The sequence below is a fragment of the Kogia breviceps genome, chromosome 4 (genome assembly GCF_026419965.1).
Source record: "Kogia breviceps isolate mKogBre1 chromosome 4, mKogBre1 haplotype 1, whole genome shotgun sequence".
Lineage (NCBI taxonomy): Eukaryota > Metazoa > Chordata > Mammalia > Artiodactyla > Physeteridae > Kogia > Kogia breviceps.
Genome location: NC_081313.1, coordinates 85,606,146 through 85,632,151, shown reverse-complemented (window position 1 = coordinate 85,632,151; position 26,006 = coordinate 85,606,146). Strand labels below are relative to the sequence as shown.

General features: G+C 33.7%; 1 long non-coding RNA gene across 1 annotated transcript in view; it reads left to right on the top strand.

The window, feature by feature from the left end:
- Positions 1–25,217, top strand: part of LOC136794037 (uncharacterized) — a 178,458-nt gene extending 153,241 nt beyond the window's left edge. Inside the window, exon 4 of the long non-coding RNA XR_010840206.1 lies at positions 25,108–25,217. This is a non-coding gene — a long non-coding RNA (uncharacterized lncRNA). The remainder of the gene's footprint in view (positions 1–25,107) is intronic.
- Positions 25,218–26,006: the final 789 nt, after the last annotated feature.

Sequence of the window (26,006 nt, the reverse complement as noted above, 5' to 3'; positions counted from 1 at the left end):
AAGGGGCTTCCTAGTGTGTGGAAACTTTTCCTCCTTCACAGCTCCCTCCCACTGGTGCAGGTCCCATCCCTATTCTTTTGTCTCTGTTTTTCCTTTTTTATTTTGCCCTACCCAGGTACGTGGGGAGTTTCTTGCCTTTTGGGAAGTCTGAGGTCTTCTGCCAGCATTCAGTATTTGTTCTGTAGGAGTTGTTCCACATGTAGATGTATTTCTGATGTATTTGTGGGGAGGAAGGTGATCTCCACATCTTATTCCTCCACCATCTTGAAGGTCCCCTCCTGGAATATTATTTCATAGATACACCAAGGGGTTATCTAACTCTGTACATGAAAGTATGTTTGACTTCCTACTTATACTTGAATAGAACCCAGACCCTATGGAGTTTCATGTTAACTTGTAGATGTTTTCCTGTAGAAATGAAAATAATTTCTGTCTTATAGAAAAGGTAATCTTAAACTCTGTGTTATTACTGTCCTGTAGGAGAATAACTTGTTTTGTATTTGACCTAGACATCTTATAACTGCATTCTTTCTTTCAGGTGCATATATACTCACTCTCTCAAGTTCTCCTTTGAACCAGCTTTATCATCCTGCCTTTTCTCTTACCAGTGTGATAAATAACACATTGACACAAGTTCATTCTATGTTTGTATGAAAATCACATTCTAAACTTTTTTTTGAAAATAATACTTTGACATATATGAAATTAAATAGATTATAGTTTGTTGGGGAGACTTACGACTAAATAGATTAATTATAATATTATGTTCTTCTGGCATTACTAGTTTACGTACTTCTTTCATTAGACAAGATGTTTGAGGACAGTGACTGCATTCAATTGTTTTTGCATTTAGGAAGTGACTGATCAAATCCAGCCAGTTAAACTTATCGTTCAATGTGGTGTAGATGGTAGATGATTAATACGTCAATCTTCAATTGAAATATTTGGTCATTAAATGACATGTTCCTCAACATACTGTATACAGCTAAAAGAGGACTGTAACACCAATAAATTCTGATAGCATCTCCAAAGATGCTCTGAGATGTGATATGTTAGATCAGTTCTTTAAAAAGGAAGAATGAATAATGACCTGTCTTTTTGTCTCAAACTACTTCTGTCCTACATAGCTTTGATTTTACCTTCTAGATCTACTCCTCACAATTCATTCTAGCTTTTGTCCCTTAAGGCTGACCTGTATAGAATTCTTCAACCAGTTTACTTGCCCTCTGGATTTAGTTTGCTCTCATCAAATGCTGGAAGGAGCCAAGAAAGAAACCCTTTGCACTACCAGTGGCAGTAGGTCACGACATTATTCTTACGTGTATTAGAGTTAGTTCAGCACAGAACTGCCATTATATAAGATGATTTAGAAGAGATCTTAACTCCTTTAATGTCATATAATTAACTGATTGATTTATACCCTATTCTTTTCCAGAAGGATATCAGGTTTTGTACTTAAGAAACATTAAAAAATTACAAAATGATACAATATAAAAGAGGTGTATGAAAGAAAAGATAAAAATTAGAGTGAGGGAAAGTGATGTGAGTTTTGAGATAAAGATAAAGTACATATCATGATGATCTTCATCTATACAATTTTGGGGAGTCACAAATTTGTGTAAAAAAAATCTTGAAGAGGAAAATTGTATCCATTGCAATTCATTGTGTCTAAATATTCCTTGAAGAAATTCAACTGCTCATAGGACAAGAAATTAATAGACAAATTTTCTCTAAAACCTTCATCAAAATCTGTAATGTTAGATAACACATTTAACAAATCATTTTATATAAGTACAAGTTTAATAATGCTTTTGTTTTATTAGGGTTTTATTTTGTTTTGCTTTGTGGTAGGTGCTTTTTTGAGTTTGTTTATAACAATAGTACCAATATAAGATGGACAATTTATACACAAGTGCAATTCCTTTGTACGTACAAACATTTTGAGAGAAAGACTGAAGGTGAGAGAAGGAAGTGTAATAGAATGCAATGTTGTCACACAGGGGAATATTTTAGAATAGGCGAACTGAATTTAACTGGATTTTAGGTAACTCTTGAGCTATGCTAAGCATGAGATTTAACTCTGTCAAATACCTCACTCGCCAAAGTTGCAGTTTGCCAGTTGAGAAGAGACTCTCGGGTATAGATGTACTACAGTCACTGTGGGAGAAGAATGAAGATCTTTTTTGAGGAGGTTCAGAGGCTAATGATGACTTGTGCTTGCAGAGAACTCCTTCTCAGTCTGCCCTGAACTGAGTGCTGGCAAGGCCATGTTTCCTCTTAGAAAATTATTTTAAAACAACTTCACCACACAGTCAAATAGATAAGAAGAGCAGAAAAGTTTGACCCTCAGAGCCAAGCAGTTGTAACTTTGTAAATTGAACCTAGCTCTATCAAACTACTCAGGCTCTGCTTTTTCTAACACATCATTAATAACCTTTATAATTAGCTATTAGCATTAATATTAATATGAACATTATTATTACTAAGGCATGCTTGTAAATACTGATGTTTCAAATAATGATGTGACAACCTTAATAAATAATGGTGCTTTTCAATATTGCTCCAAAATGAAATGGCTATTGAAAATTAGATGTTTTCACATTCCCTACTAAGTGTCCAACTACTCATTAAGAATGAAAATGTGTTTCACATATGCTGGTCTTTGACCTTTCTATTTGTAGAGGATTTTACACTTATGATTTCATTACATTCTCCAAATCCCTGGCAATGTTTGGCAAGCTTTACAAAACGGTAACATGATCAGCTTGCCTTAAGGCCACCCAGCAAGTCAAGAGCAGTCAAATAAGGGCAAGACCCCAGGAATTGTGACTCTCTTTTTTCCTACATTGTATAAAAATATTTATATATCAAAAATGTACTTTTTCCTTAGAAATATATTTCATATATATATATGGATAAGCTAGTATTATTAAGAAATTATATGAAGAAAATTTGAGAAAGTAAAACAAGTTTATAATGCTATAGATTCTGTTACTAAAGTTTTTAGCTATTAGTACCAATAAAGTAGAACTTTCTGACTCACAGTTACAAACTGAAACTTATGATTGATAAGCAGCTGCCAGAAATACTCAGTTATAGAGGAAATATTTTACAACTTTTCCACTAAAAGTAATTTTAGTACGTATCTTCTTAAATGAATATTTACTTTTTCTGAAAATTACCCCCCAAAAGCTGAGGCTTATTAAATTAACTCCATAATTCATATGAGATTATTTGTGTAACTGTTGCAATGAAGCTTTCATTCCTCATGCTAAATCCATTCCAGAGACAATTGTAGAATAAAATCATAGAGCTTTACAAGCAAAGAGGCCCATAGAGATAATTGCTGTCCTTGCTATGTATGGAAAGAAGTTGAGGTACAAAAGGTTAAGTGACTTGTTCAAGGTCACACAACTAATGGGTGAGTAGAATTTAGAGATCCTGACACACACTCCATAACGTTGTGTTTATGATCTATTTAATAGCTTTCTGTGCAAGAGCAGTAAATAGCTTAATCACTTGATCACAAGGGTACATTGATTTGACAAGTCAAATATGACACAGCTTAAAAGGTTCATTTTATGAAAGATGTTTACCTTATCCTTGTTTACACAGCAAGGAACTTTGAGGAGTTAATTTCAAAACTCTAAGCTGCATGAATCAACTCTGATGAAAAACATATATAGAAAACCAAAACAACCTCTAAATATTCTAAGTACATAAACTTAATAATATAATTTAGAAACATGCCATATTGTATTTGCAGCCCAATGAAAGTGAAGTTGATTCAAAATTCCTTTTTTTAACAGTTTTATTGGAGTATAATTGTTTTACAATGTTGTGTTAGTTTCTGCTATATAACAAAGTGAATCAGCTATACATATACATATATCCCCATGACCCCTCCCTCTTGCATCTCCCTCTCACCCACTATATCCCACCCGTCTAGTTGGACACAAAGCACCGAGCTAATCTCCCTGTGCTGTGTGGCTGCTTCCCACTAGCTATCTATTTTACATTTAGTAGTGTATATGTGTCCATGCCACTCTCTCACTTTGTCCCAGGTTGCCCTTCCCCCTCCCTGTGTTCTCAAGTCCATTCTCTACATCTGCATCTTTATTCCTGACCTGCCCCTAGGTTCTTCAGAACCTTTTTTTCTTTTTTTAGATTCCATATATTTGTGTTAGCATACAGTATTTGTTTTTCTCTTTCTGACTGACTGCACTCTGTGTGACAGTCTCTAGGTCCATCCACCTCACTACAAAGAACTCAATTTCATTTATTTTTATGGCTGAGTAATATTCGGTTGTATATATGTGCCACATCTTCTTTATTCATTCATCTGTTGATGAACACTTAGGTCAAAATTCTTATTGTCAAATCAGCTTACCAAATAAACCAAGAAAGTAGAAAATCCAAAAGTTTTTATCCAACTAACAACAACAAAAAAACCCCACTGTTTTCACTGTAAATAAAATTATACTTTTTTCAACTCTTTTTTTCAGGGAGAGTAAGCAGGGAATAAAGTGAAAGATATTTGATCTAGGGTAAAAGACAAATATTCTCATTTTACAAAGAGAGAAGTCAAGAAGTGCTGTCTATAGTTGATAGAAAAGGAAATAAAAGTTTAGATTATTATTCCATTTCAGATATTTGATCTATGGAACTAAATAGAATGATAAAAATATATAAATGAAAAGGACAGTTCAAGTGAGTAATTAAGACAAATTCTCTTGTGCTACAGTATGCATTCAACAGCTAATGTTTAAACTTCATAAATTAATAAAGAAAAGCATAGTATATTGTTAGAAATAAAAATTGGCCACCAACAAAAGAAAAAACACTTTAAAATAGTTTCTAATAAGAATATGCTGGGGAATGGGCAAAATAGTTTTCCTTTATATCCTTTTATTTTGTAAATCATATCTATATGTTAATAATTTTAGATTTGGTTGTAAGCTCTCCATTAAAATAATAATTGTATAATCACTAGCTGTGACTTGAAGTTCTTACTAAGGTATTATCTAATCTGTCACGACATTTCACTAAAACTAATTAAAAGTATATATATATGACCATTTCAAACTACCTCCAGCTAATATATTGCTGTAGAAATAGCCTGGGCCTTGGCATAAACTTTATTGTGGAATTGATAGTCTTTCGTAATATTTCAAATTAAGTCAGATAGTTCACAGAGTACCATGGTTATTGGGAGCAAAGAGCTTAAGTGCAAACTTAGTGGATGTTTGACTATATTATTGAATTAAATTCCCCTCTTCATTCTGATAGAAAAGTCTTTCAGAATTGAAAGACAACTTAACATATTTCAAATCTAGTTGTAGACTATGGCTATATTTAAAATTGATAAAATTGTTAGACATATTGGGAAAATAGTTTTATGTACTCTAATAATTATAATCTTATACATCTTTATTAATCACTCATTGGGAATATTTTGTATTAGGAATGATATTTTTAAACAAATGAGAACCATATATTCTAAGCAATTAAAATTAACCACATATTATTTTAACATTATTAATGGTATGTCAGTATGCTATAGTCAGCATATTTAATGTATTTTTGAAAGGTAGGTATAGTTTAGTTTTGATTAACAGTTTTAGTAATGATAATATAAAGTGGTAGAATACATTTTAAGACAGATTTTAAAATAAAAAATGATACCACATTATAAAACTATCTTAGATTATTGGAGAATTCAAGCAATGCATGTGGATTATTTTGTACTGTAGGTAATATAATATTCATACAAATATTTATATGGGAGGTACAAGCTATTACTTGAGCAGATACATTTCCTAAGCTGTGTTGGTTGTAAGAAATCTTAAATTTAGTCTCAGCCAGTAAGTTATGCAACTGTTGGTGAGTCAGTAGTTTCTCTGAGCTACAGGTTTTCATGAAGCTCACATTGTGAAATTCTAAAGAATGAATTATTTTTACCTTTTTAAGTTATCTCTTAGAAATCTTGTTATCCTTCAACTTACAAGTACAAGCAACTAAATTACAAAAGTAAAAGATTATGTAATATTAGTTCTATTTTAGTGAAGATGACAGTAGGTTAAAGGATTCTCTAAAAAAATTGCAAAGGCTAAGTGAGCAGAAACATACTATAAATGAGTTGAGTAGGAAGAATGTGAAACAGTAACAGTTAGTGGGCTTTGTTGAGCTACAGAGAGCATTTTTCATCAAAAACGGCAGTCAGCACATAGATTAACACATTGATTTTAATGTTTACATTACTTTCTTAGAATATTTCATTTTAATATTAAAATTAAAAGAAGTTATTCTTTAAAACATATTTAATGATTTGTCTTGCATTAAATTAAGGTAATATGTGATTGAGGCCCATTACCAGATTCTTGCATTTATAACTGCATTTTATTCCAAAGACTTTCATATACATCAGCTTTTAGCATGATTAGAAACCATATATCATCTTTGAATCCTAAGGGAACAGAAAATTAAGTATAGCGTTGGTGAGGTAAATATGTTTTTAAAGTAGTTCTATAGGGCAAATGAAGAGTGGTAATGTAGCATAATGGCATATGGAAACTTTCCTGTAGTTCCATTTGAATATATTTGAAGTAGGAAAAATGAATATATCCTACAATTTCTCATATTAAGGAATAAAAATGTAATATTTATAATGTTATTCAAATTTCCAAAAGCTAAGTGACTATAAGCACACATACACACACACACACACACACACACACACACATATTCATGCTATATATAAACATTAAACTAAGTTTGTAATGAGAAAACTATTCTGGAAGCCACCAATGTCTTGGCCTTTGATATTGATAGACCCCTGTGGGTAGTGTGTGTGTGTGTGTACGTGTGCGTGTGCGTGTGTGTGTGTGTGTGTGTGTATGTGGGCGGGGTGGGGGTGTGGTTGTATACCCACTGTATACCTAGTATATATACTAGGTATACTAGGCACTGTATACCTAGTGCCTACAATAGTGACTGATACATGATTTGTTCTCAAGAAATATTTGTTTAATAATTAAATTATGTTGATGGGTTCTTCCTGGAACATTTCCCATAAATGTGGTTTCGTCTCCCATACTAGCATGCATGTAAAATAGCAATATTAAAGAAATTGTTTAGAATTGTAGTAGAAAAACTGCTCTCAGAACCATAAGCACTGTGGTAGGGCAACAACAGAAAAGATGGCCTCATAGGCCCTCTGCACAGAAGGATCTGAAGGCGAAGGGAGTATACTATTTATATAAAAAGAGTGAACCAAACAGGTCATGTGAATTATCTACACTAGAGAAATAGAACAGCTTTCCTATCAGTGAGCTTACTGTGTCTTCTATGATTGTTTTGAACTAAAAGATTGAAAGAGTGCTGTGTTATTCAGGTTCAAACCCTTCACTGACCTCTCAACTTTTACAAGATGCCTTAACAACTTTAGACTTTTTGTTATTTGTTCAAAGATAAAATGTTATGGGTGTACAAAGGGTTTGTCCCCTCAGTTGCAAATAAATTGAAGCAAAACTAAATTCAATTTAATTTTCCTCTGGCATAGTGGGTGATCATTGAGAATGGCCATCTGCAGTTCAAAGAAACTGAACTATGCTGTCTTTCTGGATAAAAATTTTTCTAGTCATATGTCTTTTATATGATGAACTTGTACCATGCTTAAATTATATTTCTTCTTACTCCTATTAGGATAAGGATTATAACTTCAGTATGATTTTGATATTCATGAATGAAAATGTTTATTTTCAGTACAATTTTCAAATAAGGTTGCAATATATCTTAACTCCTGCAAAGCTTGTGGTGTCCACATTTCCACAGCTTTTTGTGTAGTTGTTAAAAATGATAAATCCTTTCTTATTTACATTTTATAATATTAAAATAACCTCAATTTATCAGTTTTATCCTAAACTCTGAAAAAGTAAAAATATTTTTAGTTAATAAAACAAGTTCACTGATTTATAAAAATCCATATTTCTCTATATAGAGTCCATAGTGTAAAATGTGTGTCTTGATTTCTCATCATTTCCTACTTTTGTCCCATAGAGTGGATAATTGCCGTATAACTTATCACAAAACAGGCACAGCAGTCATTAGAAAAAAGTTTGAATACTAACTCAGGGAGTATAGAAATTGCATTCTGTTACTTGGTATGTTAAACACCCAACTCATAGACCCTTAGATCTGGCCAGAGACCTTGCATAGCATTTTGGATCAACTCACCATTTACATATTATGAATTTACCAAACCCCCAATTCCTGGCTCTTTCTTTTTTTTTTTTTTTTGTGGTACGCGGGCCTCTCACTGTTGTGGCCTCTCCTGTTGTGGAGCACAGGCTAGGGACGCGCAGGCTCCGCGGCCATGGCTCACGGGCCCAGCCGCTCCGCGTCATGTGGGATCCTCCCAGACGGGCACATGTACCAGTGTCCCCTGCATTGGCAGGCGGATTCTCAACCAGTGCGCCACCAGGGCAGCCCCTGGGTCATTTTATGAGGTCAGCATTAGCTTGATATCAATGCCAGACAGAGATTACAGGGAAAGAAAACTATGGACCAATATTCCTCATAAGTATGAACACAAAAATATTTTATCCATATTAGTAAGTACAATTCAGCAGTGTATTAAAAAGATACTGGGTTGACCAAAAAGTTTGTTTGGGTTTTTCTGTTACATCTTACGGAAAAACCTGAAAAACTTTTTGGCCAACTCAATAATAAACCTTGACAATATGGAAGTTATTCCAGGAATGCATAATTAATTTGACATTTAAAAACCAGTCATTATAAATCAGCCTATTAGCCTAAAAGTTAATGATTATCTGCATAGATGAAGACAGATATTTGATGAAATTCAACATATGTACATTACAAACTTTCAGCATCTAGTAATGGAAGAAAACTTTCTCAACCTAATAAAGCTAATTTATGGGAAATATACTTATTGATACATCGTACCGAATGGTGAGAGACTGAATACTTCTCCCCTAAAGCCTCAAGGCAGTGATGTTCACTTTCACTGCTTCTATTTAACAATGGACTGGAGGTCCTAGCCGGTGAAATAATGTAAGAAAAACAAATAAAATAATAAAGGTTGAAAAGAGCTATCACTGTGATTATGTGTGTGTGTGTGTGTGTGTGTGTGTGTGTGTGTGTGTGTGTGAGAGAGAGAGAGAGAGAGAGAGAGAGAGAGAGAGAGAGAGAAAGAGGGAGAAACACAACATGAACAACTACATAGAAAACCCTAAATAATCTGGGGGAAAAATGCAACTCATATACACTAATAAACGGGCTCATGCAGGTTTCAGAATGAAAGATCAATAAAAAGTCAAATGTAGGGCTTCCCTGGTGGCACAGTGGTTGAGAGTCCGCCTGCCGATGCAGGGGACACGGGTCCGTGCCCCGGTCCGGGAAGATCCCACATGCCATGGAGCGGCTGGGCCCGTGAGCCATGGCCGCTGAGCCTGTGCGTCCGAAGCCTGTGCTCTGCAACGGGAGAGGCCACAACAGTGAGAGGCCCGCATACCAAAAAAAAAAAAAAAGTCAAATGTATTCTAGTTATTAGCAATAATAATTAAAAGCAGTATAAAAAACAATATTATTGATAATGGTATTAATAAAATAGACTGAGATATAAATCTAAAGAAAATATGCAAAAGAACTGTATGCTTAAAATATAAAACATTGATGAAATTATAGTGGATCCAAACAAATAGATATTTACTGAGTTTATGGAGTTGAAAATTCAATGCAATTACACTTAAAATATCAGCAGGGTTGTTGTAGACATTGATAAGCCAATTTGAAATTTTATATGGAGGTGTAGAGGAGCTACATTAACCAAACAGTTTTTTAAGAACTTACTATAAACTGCAATAATCAAGTTAGCAGAGACTTGGTAAATAAACAGACATCTAGATCAATAAAACAGAATACAGTGTCCAGGAATAAATCTATATACATATTTTTTTTTTTTTACAAAGAAAAGGATGCTAGGAAAAATCTTTTCAACAAGCAAATGATGCTGGACCAATTAAATGTTAATATGAAAATAAACCTCAACTCATATGTTACCTCATATATAAAATTCAATTTCAGATGGATAATAGACCTAACTGTGAATCTTAAAACTGTAAAGTTTCTTTAAGAAAATATGGAAGAAAATCTCTGTGACATTTGATTAGGAACTGATTTCTTCCATATGAAACAAAAAGCATAAAAATTTTTAAAAAAATAATCAAATGGACTGTGTCAAAATTAAATACTTCTCTTCTAAAAACATCAAGAAAATGAAAAGGCAAGTAATCGACTTGGAGAAAATAATTGCTAAATATATTTTTGAAAAAGAAATTTTATCTTGAATATATGCAGAACATTTATAACTTAATTAAAAACTAATCCAAATAAAAATGAAGATATTTGAATAGACAAAGAAGAGATGATTGGCAAATAAGAATGTCAAAGTTGTTCATCATTAGTTATTTGGAAAATGCAAACTAAAACGATTGTGAGATATTATGCTATATCTATTAGAATGGCTAATATTCAAAAAACGGAAAGTGCAAAAGTTGGCAAGGATTCAGATCAGCTAGAAATATTATACATTGCTAATGGAAATACAAAATGGGGCAACCATTATGGAAGAGAGCATGGCAGTATCTATCAGCTTACGCATATCAGAAGATCCTAAAATCCTACTTCTAGTTATTTACCTAATAGAAAGGAAAACATGTTCACACAAAGGCTTGTATGTGAATGTTTATAACAGCTTTATTGACAATAATCCTAGACCGAAAAAAACTCAGATATTCATTAATTTTGTATTGCATTAAAAACATTGCAGTCACTGCATACTCGTTATAAGTGAGAAAGTAAAAAATAATAATGCTTTACTGGCATAAGCAACAACAGGGCTAAATATCAAAAACATGCTAAGTTAAATAAGCTAGACAGAAAAGTCTACACATTGCAGTTACATGACTTTCTAGAGAAGGCAAATTGTAGGGACAGAAATCGGTCAGTGATTGCCAGGTCCTGGCTGAGGCAATGATGGGGAGTTGATTGCAAAGTGGTGTTTGAGTTGATGAAAATGTATGTCTCAACTGGGGTGGTGGTTACACCACTGTACAAATTTGTTGAAACAAATTGTAGTGTACACCAATAGATGGTGAGTTTTATTGTATGTAAGTTAAACCTCACGAAACCTTAGAAAAAGTAAATGGAGTCTCCTTAGAGATGTAAAAGTCATACATACTTCTGAATAATCCTATGGAAAGTTGGATGTATTAGAGAGAGAGAGTCTGTGACAGAAGTTGGATTCTCTTCATCAGCAATCTACTTCTATAATTAACATGACTAAGAGGTCTTTTAATTTTGACATTGAGCATAAATATTATACTTACTTAAATTAGAATAATTAATTTATATATAAAGAAGTAGAAAATAATTTTCTCTTCCTAGATTCAAGAAATGTAGCATGGATAGCTCAAAGAAACATATTTTCTTTTTGTTATTTACTTTGTTTTCATGACAAAATTAATATTATTTAAAAATTAAACAAAATAATGTCAATTTAAAATGAAATACTCCCCAGTATCCCTTTCCTATAGTCCTTCTGCCACTGCTTCTTAAAGGTATTTGTTGTGGAGACATGTAAACAGCAATTTTGGACATCTAACTCCATGTCTGCTCTCTACAGGTATAAATTAAGTTGAATATGTTAGGTGTACCCTGTAAAGTCAACTATGTTAAATGTACTGTGTTCAGATTAAGTTGGTATCCTTGTTAAATGCACCTACACCTGTCAAACATGGAGGGATAAAGAGTGGCTTGACAAAGTTAGGCATCCATCTCTCTGACCACTTAGAGTTCCTATGGGCTTTGAGGCTCTCCAGATGTTAAACACTTCTTCCATGCCCATTGGTCACTCTTCTGTACCTACCTCCTTCAAATCAAGTAGACTGTTGACCCTGCGTATTTGAGCTTAATTTATTGCATGTAATCCAGAAACCTAACATTACTCGTATATTAAAATAATAGCCCTCAGAATTAACCATAGTTAATTAGACTTCAAGATATTTGGGGGAACAAACAACTCTTAAGAAATCTGAAATATTTGAATAAAATTGAACTAAAGGTAAATTTTAATCTGGTATGTCTGGAAAAAAATCACTGGCCCACACACTGAAATGCTAATGAAAACCAAAACGTTTTCAAAAGGTCTTTTCATATTGAGGAAGTTATTTTCCTATATGTATAGAGATTTTGTTCATGTCTAACAATTGTAATTAATCATCTAAACTTTCATTTATCTTAAACAGTTTGAACTTGACCACAGTATTTTGCCAAAACAATTATTTTCTAAACATAATGAAATAATAGGCATTTGACTCCAAAATATGGACTATTTTAAATAATTTTATGCATTAGGTATATGGAACCTTCATATATCTAGATATTTAATGCACTTCTAAATTAGATATTTCATAATAAGTTTATTAGGAGAAATTCTTTCTGTTTATGAGAGAGTATTGATATTTTACTTTAATTATAGATTATTTTTTCTCTTCACTATGAGTAACATTTCAGCAATGCTGTACCAAGTAGTATTTCATCTGATGTGTGAGAAATCAATATATTCACTTCCAGATGTATATGTATGGAGATGCCTTAATTTTCACTCAGACTTCTGGAAGTATGGCCTCATTCTCTCATTATACCAGGAAAAGCCATCCAGGTCACAAGCTGACATGCAGTTGTAGCTGTTTCACAGCCTTCTTGTCTCTGGGAAGGTTCAACAGCTTTCTTTGCTTACCTGAATCCATCACTAGGCACACCCCACATAGCCATCCATTTTACTCTACTGTTCCCACACTATTTGTAGTGAGACGGATTATCTTAAATTTGTCAACTCCCAGAATCCCGCACAAAGTGTGGGTGCAAGTCTTTTCTCCTAGAGTCTTAAATTCATTTGGGTATCCTACCACCTCAACTTCAAATTTGGAACAGAGAAGCATGCAGGTCCATGGGTGGGTGGGTGTCCAACATTCTTGGGGCATTCTCTTCAAACCTCTCCTTTAAAGAGTAGTGGTAGTGGCAGGGGGGTTGTGAGGTAACTACTTATGCCTGATCTTGTCTTCCCTGCATATTTTATTTAAGCTATATCTTTTGTGGGGAAAGTCTATTTTTCAAACATAAAGCTGTGACTTTGGCATTTTGAGCCAATATTTACCCTAAGACAACTCCCTTCCCTCAGGCAATGCCATGGTCATATCTCATAAGCCAAAATAAGGAAATAACAGAGTTAATATGGAAATTGGAAAGGAAATTAATACAACTGGCATCTGTTAGTACTTCACAAATTGTCCTACCATGCACTCTTCTTTTCTTAGACATTTCTGTGGAAGTCATTACTGAGACTTCCCACTTCATGTTTTAGGTCAAACATCCTTCTTAGTGTATCCTTATTCATTACACATAACACTTTTATTAAGCAATGAAGCTAAAATTATAACATGTCATTAATATGATAATGATTCTTGAAAATGTAATGAGACTCTAAATACATACTGAAATAATATTTTCATTTTATTTGAAGAAAGCCTTAATCTAGCACTCTACAGTGTGAAGGATTTAAATCACACATATATATGAGAAGTGGTAAAATATTGAACACTATCTGTTCTGTAAATTATTTGGTCATGATTATTTTTATGTCAAACATACAAATATGCCCCATGTTGTACTTGAGTTCACTCTACAGAAGACTTTTTATCTCCCAGTAGGTTCATTGATGGATTGGCACTGAGAATTAAAGAAAAAGGTGAAAAAGGCAAATTTCAGAAAAATAATACTTTTTTTGGTTAAATAATTATTAAATCACTAGGGATGAGATTAGCTAACAGCATGAAACTTTCCAGAAGAAACATGCCTAAAATGGATTTGGAAACGTTCAAGGTGCCTCCCTGGATACTATTATGAAGTAGTCAGATTGAAACGTATTAAAAAACAATTTGTCAGATATGTTATTAAATAACACTCATATTATGTAGCATGATTTTGTGATGACAAATGCAACAGTCTCTAAGCTATTGAAGCTTAGGGAGAACTGATGATTTCTAGATCAATAAGCTTTTTTGGATAAAGGAAACTGAACCATCATTAACTACCCTAAAAGCTTAGAAAAAGAGGAAACTAAGAGGATCTCAGAATAATAGGATAAATGGTAAATAATTGTAATTATAACATTATAAAATCACCACATTTTTCTCTAATCAATCATCAGGTGAGTAGAATCAGGATAGATTTCTGAAAAATTTTCCATTCTTTTTAGAATTACTCCTTTCAGGAGGTGTTTACTGTATCATTTTACTTTTCACATTGGATCTTTGTAGGAAGGTAATGAGTCAGAAACTGGGGGGAGAGAAAAAAACATAAGAATTAATAGTTTAGGTGACATCTTTCCACATTATTCCAAGACTTTATTGACATGAAACAATTTTTTTTCCTATTTAGATTGCTCTATTTTTTCAGCATTTGGGAGATATAATAAAAATTTTTGGATATACCAACTTACTGTGCTAGAAAAATCAAATTTTAACATTAAGACTCATCAAACTTAAATAGACTGAAGAGCAATTTTTAAAATCTGTTCACAGTATATTTTTGGATTCATATTACCTTAAAGTGTATGAACTGTAATAGATTGATAAATTACTTAAAGTAATGTCATTTAGTTTAATTGGTATTGTTGTTACTTAAGAGAGGCTTGTCTTATAAGAATGTCTATCTATATAAAAACCTCTGCAACAATTGTACACATTTATATCTATATATAGACATACATATATATGTATATGTATGTCTATATATATGTGTATAATATAGGTACAAATTGGTACAAAGAGACAAATGGTTGGAAAGCTAATTTATCTTTCTTTTTAGAGTGTTTATTTAAAATTCACTTTGTAGTCAAACCACATAAGAAACTTTGATTTGAAGAGGTTTCCTTTTGAAGGTAACAAGTTATCTTTCACTAAAACATTAATCCTCTGGCTATTTATCAAAAATGAGAGACTCTAAGGACATTGGAAACTAGAAATGTTATACTCAGAGAATAAAGAAAATCCTAGTACTTCTTGACCTTAAGGATTTTTTTCACATTACATAAAGTCATTTAGAAAGTATATATTTGGAATTAAAATGGAAGTGTGAGCCTTCAATCATTTATAAGGAATAGATTACAGAAAACTCATTTAGTGGATTTCTCTTTAAATGTTTTTTAAAGCTCAAGAAACTGCACACACACACACAAACAAGTGCAAAGAACAGCTTTAATAGCTATGACAAAAGGAAAGATGATTTAAAAGGTTTTAGCCATTATTTCTTTTTGATATCACTAAGTAAGTCCCTGAGGCAAAATAAAGAGAATAAGCATAGTACACAGAAGAGATGCTCTCCTGGGAAAGCCAGGCAAGGATGTTAAGAATAGATGAGTGTACTGAAGTAGTCAGATATGTTTCACAAATCTTGAGTCCTCCCTATTTATGTGCCCAGAGCTATGAGAGATTTCAAGAGAACAGACAAAATGACATATTAGGAAGTCAGTATATTCATGAGGAAATAAAATCATCCCTATGAAACAGATTTTCAAAATTGTTGCTTTTAGGTTTTTGAAAGTAGAGATTGTCAAATTCAGCTGTATCATCTATTATGTCTGCTAATGAGAATGCTGAAATCCAGAATGGTGCATTATGCAAGATAACACAGATGCAAATGGAAGTGGCTGCTATGTTGTGGAAGAGGTACTGGCCCCACAGTAAAGGGAACTGAATATTAATTCACTAAATTAGCCTTATTAAATAAAATACTTTTCTCACCTTTCATTTCTGTAGTTGTGAAATTAAAATGATTGGACTAAAAGGTAACAATTAAAAGGAATAAACAAAACATGTATCAACATGTCAAATCTTGAGAAAAAAGTTTTCAGAACAGCACACACAGTCTAATAGTATTTATTTACATTTAAAACCCTCAACACACTATTATATATGTTTATGGGTAGACATATGAATGTAAAAATTAAAAATTAAATAGATGAATATACACCAAACTCATTCTAGTGGTTGCTTCTGAGATAAGGATAAGAGAAATGTGATTGGAGTATGTGGTCAAGAGAAACTTCATCAATATCTGGGCTTCTGTTTTTCTAACTATAAAGTGTGTATAATGATAGTAGGTACCTCATAAGGTTGCTGTGAATATTAAATAAGCTAACATAGTACAGTGTTATAGTAATATACTTATTTCAATAGCCAGCTATTTTCCAATAAAATATATATTATAGTTTTCTTGAAAGAAAATTCTCCACTTCTATAATTTTAATGAATTATGAATGATGTTTATTTGAAATATGATTTTTAAATTCACTACTTCACTCTTCCATCCTCTTATATTCTAACTATACTTGCTCAGTTTTATGTTTATAACAGATATATTGATTAGAAGTAGGTGAAAATATATACTCTAAAGAAGCTTATTTCAATGTTGTAATAATTAAAAATCCTAGTCTATCAGTAAATAAATGAAAATATTATTTGCATTTCCTAGTTATAATTTAGAGATGTGTTTAATCAAATGAAAGCATTTTCAGGTTAATTTTTAAGATTAACTTTAAGACTAATCAAGCAATGGTATCTTGATTCCTCAACAAGTGATATTATGGACTCCAGAGCAATTATTTAAATGTGACACACAAATTAGCAATAGTTTAAATAATATATGCACCATTGCACATAGTGAAAAAGCAATAATTTTACTTTATAACTCCAACGAATTGAATTTTAATGATCACTAAACTTTTAAGCAACTATTGTCTCATAATAAAAGATCGAGTATTTTTCCTGTTATTGATTTGAACAATAGTAGAGGTTTTCCACATTTAGTCAAATTTTATGTCTAGAATAGTGGTTCTGAATCTCAGCTTTTTGTACAAATTTAGAAACTTATAAAAAATACTTAAATTTTTCTATAATCCTCATTGCTGTGATTCATTAATTTAAAGAACCATGTGGTCCCTGTAGGCAGAGATAATTTATCCTGTATCCTTAATATAGAGATGTGTCTTGGTACACTGAAAGCACTAAACAAAAGTCTGTTATATTTTAATTAAGGAAAAAATTGCTTTATATATGTGTAGATTTAATCTATATCTATGAATTGTTCATGCTTTAAATGGAGAATTTAAAAGAAGAAAGAGAGAAAACACCTCTCCAAATTTAAAAAGGGGGCAAAAGAAATGATGGAATTGGACAATCAGATCCACCTTTGATCCGATTATACTCTACTATTCTCTGCATAAATCCTGAACTTTTCTTTATAGTTGGCAACATATGAAACATGATGGGTGACAGAAAAGAAATGGAAGATGATACTCTGTTCTGGTTAATATGAGTCCTTATATTAGATATTCATGTATATGGGAATTTAAATATTTATTGCTTGTAGAATAAAACCCAAGCTACTCAAACTATGCCAAAGTTCACAGTAATTAACATCATGGACCCCATATCTTTTAAACAAAAATAACATATTATTTGACTTAGATTAGTCATACAGGACAAACTTTTTAAATGCAATATATTTTATATACGTGGTAGATCAACAGAGAAACATCTTCCCCCAAACCTCTACTTACTCCTGGATGCACTGAAATATTGCTCTTATCTCAAAAAAATTCTCCAATTTATAAGAAATCAAATCTCATTGTCTCTCTGGAAAGAATAAATGTTGTCTAGAAAAAATAACTATAATCTCAATTATAGAGGAGAAATCTCCTTTTTTAGAAAGTCCCTGTCCTGTTGATTCTTAGAAACATGAAAATACCTCCAAATGGTTTTTTAGAACAGCAAGGATTAGGTCTGTGAGTGGAAACCACATACATTTTTCATCTTTTTGGCAATAAAATAAATAACATATAAATGTCTAGAGGAAAAAAAAAACTAAATATACTTGCAAATCTTTTTTTTTTTTTTTTTTTTTTTTTTGTGATACGCGGGCCTCTCACTGCTGTGGCCTCTCCCGTTGCGGAGCACAGGCTCCGGACGCGCAGGCTCAGCGGCCATGGCTCACGGGCCCAGCCGCCCCGCGGCATGTGGGATCTTCCCGGACCGGGGCACGAACCCGTGTCCCCTGCATCGGCAGGCGGATTCTCAACCACTGCGCCACCAGGGAAGCCCGCAAATCTATTTTTTGTACCATGTTTGCTAAATATTCATGGTGGGATTGGTCAGTGTTTCCCAGAGAGAACGGAGACTGCATCATTTCCACAAATCATGGCTTAATTTGGGGAATATCAGAAAACTTTGACTTAAATAAATATAAGTCTAAATATAGCTCTAAATATAGAGCTGTCACACCTGGACCATCTATTTATATAACTGAATCACTTTGCTGTACACTTGAAACTAACACAACATTGTAAATTAACTACAACTTCAATTTTAAAATGGTTAAAAAATAAGAAGAATATAGAAAAATACATACAATGCTAACACCAATAAAAACAGCTGAAGTGGCTATATTAATAAGAGACAAGGTAGAATTTCAAGTAAGAAATATTATCAGGGATGAAGAAAATTTTATAATGATAAAGCAATTTGTCAAGTTGCCATAATCCTATCAAGAGAGGTATTATAATCTTAATAAACCTAATAAGAGAACTTCAGGATATATGAAGCAAACAATAAATAAAGCTAAAAGGAGAAATAGAAAAAGACACAATTATAGTTAAAGATTTCAAGCCTCCTCTCTCAAAAAATGATGATAATTAACAGAAAGTAACAAACAAACAAACACCATAAACCACCCTAACCTAATTGACATTTATAGAAAACCCAACCCAACAGTGGTTCTCTTCAAGTACATATGGAATGCATACCAACGATAAACATTATTCTTTGACAAAAACAAAACAAAAAACTACCATGGCTCAATAGATTTAAATGAAATAAAATGCATACAGATTGGAAAGGAAGAAAAGAACTCTCTTTACTTATAGAGTTCATGATCATCTACATAGAAAATCCTACGGAATCTATTACCGCAAAAAAAAAAAAAATGCTACCAGAACTAATAATTGAAGACACTATATCAATATACAAAAAAACCCCAATTTTTCATATTTTAGCATTGAACAATCAAAAAGTAAAATCATAAGTACAATATTATTTAAAATACCATCAAAATATAAAATAAGGATAAATTGAATAATAGATGTACGAGATCTACACAGTAAAAATCACAAAATATTCCTAAGAGAGATTGAAGAACTAAAATGGAGAGAGATACTGTATCAACGTGTTATGCAAGAATTAAAATCTGAGTAAGGCTTCCCTGGTGGCACAGTGCTTAAGAATCTACCTGCCAATGCAGGGGACACAGGTTTGATCCCTGGTCCAGGAAGATCCCACATGCCATGGAACAACTAAGCCCGTGAGCCACAACTACTGAGCCTGTGCTCTAGAGCCCGTGAACCACAACAACTGAAGCCCATGCGCCTAACCACAACTACTGAAACCACCGCTCAATGCAATTAGAGAAAGCTCATGAGCAGCAGTGAAGACCTAACACAGCCTAAAATAAATAAATTTATTAAAAAAATAAAAAATAAAATCTGAGTAAATGTGATTAATTATACCTCAATAAAGTTAATTTTTATTGAGATATAATTTAGATACCTTAACATAACCCTTTTCAAGTACAACTCAGTGATTTTTTTGCTATATTTAGAGAAGTTGTAAAATCATCACCATTTTCTAATTCAAAAATATTTTCATCACCCTAAAAAGAAATCACAACCTATTAGCCATTCTCTCATTCTCCCCTCCCTCCAGTCCCTGAAAATTAATAGTAAACTTCCTATCTCCAGAGAGCTGCCTATTCTGGACATTTCATATATTAATACATGGAATCATATAATATGTGGCCTTTTGAATCTGGCTACTTTTACTTGGCATAATTACAATGTTCATCTATTTTTTTTTTTTGGACTTAAAGATGTATATTTAATCATGGATGCTGAGCACATAATACAGTGATATTAAAATATTCAAACTTTCAAATCAGCTCAATGCTGGGGCTGTATGTTCTAAATCTAAATGAAAACATTAAATACATGCCCAGACCTATATTCTTCTAGTTCAAATACCATAAATCATGAAGAATTGAAATGTAAACAGTAAAGTTTATTTTTACAGTGCTATGCACCTCCTCCAGATTCACAACTAGTAATCCATCACTGAATCATTCCCAGACTCTCCTTTTGACTTCTGGGTTCTTCTGGAACAGTCAGAACAGTAGTTCTGCCAGATCCTTGAAGACCTTAGAGGCACATCAACCCCCCAATTTCAGGCAGGTGTCTCTTAGTAAGTCCCAGTGGCTCAGTGGAAAAGTACCAGATTTATAATCGATGACTTGTTTGAGATGTGCTTCAGTCAGCTATGGGCTGGAAAGCCTGGGAAAAGCTACATAATCTCTCAGAACCTCAAGTTATTCATTTGTAAAATGGAAAAGTTAGAAAGTCACTCTTTATTTGCCAGAAGTATTTTATGTATACTTATAATAATAATTGTTTTATACTTTTGGATAGTTTTTGCTATATGTTCATTGTAGAAAATTTTGCAAATACAGAATAATATTATATCAGAGAAAAATATCACCCTTAACACCATCTCCAAAGATAATACTGTTAATAAGTTGAACATTTTCTTCCTGAAATATTTTTTTTGCATATCTGTATATATAGTTAAGAACATATATGTACAGGTTTATATATTTTAACATTGTACTGTTAACATTTTACCACATTATTTGAAATTATTTATAGATTCTTTAAGTGATTAAATAATATTCCTTTGAAATGATATACCATACTTTATTTAAAATCTCCTAGTATTTATAGTTGAGATGGTTCTAAATTGTCTATTTTAAATAGCATGACAATGAATTATCACATCATTTTGTAACTACAGAAGCATCACCCTTCTAAATTTTTAAGTATCAGTGAAACCTTACTGATTTCTCTAAATTCAGTGCCCAGTATGGTACCTGGAATAAAGCAAGACCTCTAAAAATATGTGCTGAATAAATGAATAAGTGAATGAGTGAGGAAACACCAGTGAGTGTCCATTCTTCTATGACACTGCCTTCTCAGGGAGCGAGGGACGAGTTCTCTAGCCAGACCAGACAGAGATAGGGTAGTGGTGAGATTCTCTTCCAAGGCAAATGGTTACCATCCTCCTCTCACGTCCACCTCCTATACTCCTTTTTTTTTTTTTCCCACATGAAAACAATTTATTACCATATTAAATAACAAGTTTATCCTTTTTTTAAAATCCCCCCTCACCCCCCCCTTTCTCCCCTTGGTGTCCATACGTTTGTTCTCTACATCTGTGTCCCTATTTCTGCCCTGCAAACCGGTTCATCTGTACCATTTTTCTAGATTCCACATATATGCATTAATATAGGATATTTGTTTTTCTCTTTCTGACTTCACTCTGTATGACAGTTTCTAGGTCCATCCATGTGTCTACAAAAGACCAAATTTCGTTTACAGCTGAGTAATATCTCTGTTTTAGCATGTATTTTATTCCCTTCATAGCTAAATAATACTCCGTTATATGGACATACTACAATTTTGTTTATCCAGTTATCAGCTGATGGATGTTTGAGTTGCTTTCACTTTGGACTATTATATAAATATTGCTTTGCATATTTGTGTACAAATTTTGTTATGAAAATATGTTTTCAATTCTTCTGGGAAGGAAAGGAATTTCTGCATATGATAACTATGTTTAAAATTCAATCTATTTACTTGCTATAGGTACACTATACTTGTTATTATTCTGTTCATGTCCTTTCTTCTTGAGTTGGGTTTGGTAGTATGCATTTTTAGAGTAATTTGTCCATTTCATCTAGGTTATCTAATTGTTTGCCTTGCAATTGTTCTTAGTATTCCCTTATAATCTATTTATTTTTGTAAGGTCTGTATTCCTTCTTGCATTCCTGAGTTTAGTACCTGGAGTTTGTCTTGTTCTCTTGTGCAATCAAGCTAACAGTTTGTCAATTTTTTTCAGCTTTTCAAAGAATAAAAATTTTGTTGATTTTCTTTATTGCTTTTGTATTTTTATCATTTATTTCTGTTTTAATCTTTTAAAATTGCTTATGCTTGATTTTCGTTTAGCTTGCTCTTATTTTCTAGTTTCTTGGTTGAAAAGTTAGGTTATTGATTTGCTCATTTTTCTCTTTTGAATAAGGCACTTACAGATATACAGTTTCCTCTAAATGCTACATTGCTTTAGTTTCATTCCATAAATTTTGGAATGTTTTATTAATCTCAAAGTATTTTTAAATTCCGTTCTGATTTTTTTGTGCATTGCCAAATGTATGTGTTTGCTGTTTAAATTCCACATATTTGTAAATTTCTCAAGTTACCTTCTGTTACTGACTTCTGATTTAATACTGTTTTCATCAGAAGAGATATCTTGTATTATTTCATCATTTTAAATGTATTGAGGGCTTCCCTGGTGGCGCAGTGGTTGAGAATCCGCCTGCCGATGCAGGGGACACGGGTTCGTGTCCCGGTCCAGGAAGATCCCACATGCCACGGAGCGGCTGGGCCCGTGAGCCATGGCCGCTGAGCCTGCGCATCCGGAGCCTGTGCTCCGCAACGGGAGAGGCCACAACAGTGAGAGGCCCGCGTACCACACACACACAAAAAAAAATAATAAAATAAAATAAAATGTATTGAGATTTATTTTGTTAATGGCTGCCCTGTAGATTACAATTAACATCTCAGTATATAACAATTAGGTTAATTCCAACTTAATTCCAATAATATGCAAAATATTTTCCCTGCATAGCTCTGTTTGCACCTTCTCCTTTGTACTACTATTATCATAAAAATTACATCATTATACATTGCATACCCTAAAATATAGAATCGTAAGTATTGCTTTAGGCAATTGTCTTTTAAATGATATAGGAGGAAAAGAGTGTTACAAACAAAAATACATTTATATCTTTTATTTTTATCAATGTAGTTACCTTTACTGGTTCTTTTTATTTCTTCATATAGGTTCAGGTTTAGTATTCACTAAACTGTAGTGAATTTAGGATTCACTGTTTAGTATTCTTTCATTTCAATCTGAAGGACAGTATTTGCTGAGAGGCTCTTTGTTCATGTTGGGAACACACCTTCAACCTCACCAAGTCTGTTGACATCTGTGTCTTAGCCCTCACTTCCTGCACGTGAGAGCCTCAAGATTAGCCAGAGGTGAGAGTTTAGGGCATCCTCAGGTCTTTCTTGAGCATACACACTACCCTGGGTGTGTGCAGCCCCATATGCATGTGAGTGGCCTTCCAGGCTCCCAGGGATATGTCAGATGTTTCCAAAGCATCCTATCTCATTCCCCAGGTTTTCATTTGAAGATTTTATTTAGCCTGTTTTTTGCTTCAACTGCCATCCAGTGCCTCAAGTAACTCCAAAATGAAATAACTCTCTCTGTTTGTTTTCAACAACACCCAAAGGGAAAATGCTTTTCCTTTCACACCTTCTTTTTCAGAACTCCTTATTCCTTTGTGAAACCTTCATGACTCTCACCTATTCCTCTTTATGACACTTCACGGCCCAAGAGATCCCTGGTGGAGAGAAAACTTCAATGGGTCTGATCTGTCTTCCATGAAGCACCAGGCTTACACATGTCTCTTTCGGCAACTTCACTCCTCTCCATACCTTGGACCTCAAAGGATTAGTACCTGATAGGACTCTGTGGCAAGAAATTTTTGGTTTTCCCCAGATTTTATCCAATTTCATTTTCAGCAACTTGTCTCCATTTCCTATGTCCCAGTCAGGGATGGATTTCCTTGGGAAAATTTTAAATTTTAAAAATCATTTGTATGTTCTTCCTCAGGGTTATTTACTTCTTATAAGATTGACTTTAAAATGAGGCAAATCAGAGTTCCAAAAAAATTCAAAGGAAGTTTTCTATTTATTGTTGCCAAAATTGATGTATGTTCTCTCTTGATAGGAAAATATTCTCAGAATCCCCAAGCCAAAGTCAATTTTAGTGGCCAGTGTACTTATATTCTCTGCATTCAGTTCTCTGCCATCATTAAGTAATTTTAATAGTAGCACAAACTCTTCTTTCATTTATAACTAAAAAAAAAATTATTTTGGTTTTATTGTATCTTCATCTTTCAAATAATCTTTGGAAATAAGATACATTATACAACAAACACCATGTAACACTTCTCTTTTTTAAACAGATATGTCTCAAGCACCTACTACATATTAAATGCCTATTTAGGTACTAAAGATGAAGAACCAAATGGTAGTTTTTAAGAAATACATTTTATAGTTTGAATTTTAAAATACACATTGAGATTTCAGAAATGAGGGAATCAAAAAGAGCTGGAGCAGTCTGGAAAAACAACATGAGTGAGTGAGAGAAGGAAATGAACTGAGCATTAAAGAAAAAGTAGGATTTAAGAAAACAGAGGGAATTCAGAAGAGTAATCATGCCCTAGAGTCAAATCATGAAGTCAGTCAAATAAATCCCAGACTATCAAGCCTGACAGACCCAATGTTTCTTTGTAAGTAAATGTTGAGAATGTGTAACGGCTGCTTCAGGCTGGCTATCAGGCTTTGTGGCCTGGTATTCTATCATCTCTCTGAAATGGATGGTAAATTGCCCAACATAAAAGTCTTTTCTTGATCAAAAAGAAAAGAAGAATCCTTTCCTCTTCTCTCAAATGTATTCTGCCTTCCACAGCTGGCTGGATGAGTTTTTCCAGGTGCTTTATAAATACTTATCCCATTCCCTGCCCCCGACTCCCCGGTCTCTAGGTACTCCAGAAAATATTTCATTAACTGGAGTGCTTTGAGAAAAAAAAAAAGATTGCTACCAAATCCAAAAAGATTTTTAGAAGGAAAACTCAGTCCTGCTCTGGCCCATAAGATGATAGCGAATGTGACATAAGCAGAAGCTTGAGAAATGCTTGCAGAGAGGCTGGTTCTTATCTTGCTCCTCCCTTTTTCAGGAGAACATGCTCAATGAAATCTGTTGGAAGATAAGAGAGGCGGAAGAGCTGACTTGCCCCATTCAACCCAGCTGAGACCATCTTAGATGAGATCACCAGACAAGCCCAAGGTATATGTAAGTGAGCTCTGTCAATAATAGTAGTGCTAACTGGGAAGACACTTCAAAGAGCAAACTTGGGCTTCCCTGGTGGCGCAGTGGTTGAGAGTCTGCCTGCCAATGCAGGGGACACGGGTTCGTGCCCCGGTCCGGGAAGATCCCACATGCCGCGGAGCGGCTGGGCACGTGATCCAGGGCCGCTGAGCCTGCGTGTCCGGAGCCTGTGCTCCGCAACGGGAGAGGCCACAGCGGTGAAAGGCCCTCGTACCGCAAAAAGAAAGAAAAAGAGCAACCTACCTCAGAGAGGCTTGAGCAATAACAGCCAAGCCCCATGTAAAGCAGTGGCAACTACAAGACCTGCCGGACTCCAGCGTTTATTGTTATGTGCCTCTGAGTTGTGGGTTGTCAGGCAATACTACTGTGTCAAGAGATAATATATACTCAGCTCATGACCAAAGGTACAGCCTTTCTACGTTCAGGAAAGGAAATGCCTTTTAGTCATTTCCTCAGGGTAGCTTGATTAAGCAAAAACTAGATCTTTCTGCTTGCCCAAAGCTGCTGCTCCCCTGTGACCCACTAATGGAAGCATTTTTCCCACCTGACCAGGGGAAAATGTCCAGGGATTTTCCTGAAAGTAGCAGGATTCCTCCTGAAATTAGCAGGCAGCCAAAGATTCGACAAATTTTCTTGAGCAGGAACTGAATACTACTGGATTGCTGAGGTTTGATCGTCTGTTTGCTTTTGTTGTGGTTGTCATTTCCTTCTTTTCAAATTGAAATGAAAGGAGGATATAAAATTACT